Source organism: Protobothrops mucrosquamatus, unplaced genomic scaffold (genome assembly GCF_001527695.2).
Source record: "Protobothrops mucrosquamatus isolate PMUCROS unplaced genomic scaffold, P.Mucros_1.0 scaffold3385, whole genome shotgun sequence".
Classification (NCBI taxonomy): domain Eukaryota; kingdom Metazoa; phylum Chordata; class Lepidosauria; order Squamata; family Viperidae; genus Protobothrops; species Protobothrops mucrosquamatus.
In genome coordinates this window covers 62,128-62,748 of record NW_015389367.1, presented here as the reverse complement: position 1 = coordinate 62,748, position 621 = coordinate 62,128, and positions in this window count along the sequence as shown.

The window sequence follows — 621 nt, the reverse complement described above, 5'->3', positions numbered from 1 at the left end:
AGAAAAGCCAAGACAGGGGGAAAACAGTCCTCCTAGACGTTGGTTTGGTTCAGGGGGCTGAGACAAATGGAAGGTGGGGCAGGGAGTGGCAACAGTAGATGTCCTTAACGTTCGTCCTGACAGTAGGGTGGAGTGGTGCGAATGGTGGGAATGGTGGTATGGGTGGGGATGGTGGAATGGGTAGTGGCGGGGGGAGGCGGGGGCAGGGGGCAGATTAAACAGCCCCTCTCCCCCCACCAACCCCCATCCAACCCCCCACCATCCAGCCAAAAAGGCCTACCCGTTCTTCCACCAGGCCGCCTCCAGATCTTCCAGGCCTTCCAGGCCGCCGGCCAGGCCAGGTTTTCCAGGCCGCCGGGCCGCATCCAGATCTTCCAGGCTGCCGGGTCGCGATCCGCCATGGCCGCCAGGGCCGCCCGGCCGTCGATCCCCTCCGACCGTCCGGCCGCCCGGCCGCCAATCCTCCAAGCTACCCGGCCACAATCCTCCAGGGCCGTCGATCCTCCCGGTCCACCCGGCCGCTCGGCCGCCGCTCCTCCAGGGCTCCAATGCCGCTCGATCTTACAGGGCTCCAAGCCGCCCAAACCCCCACCGGTCGCCAGTCTTCCGACCCATCCCTCG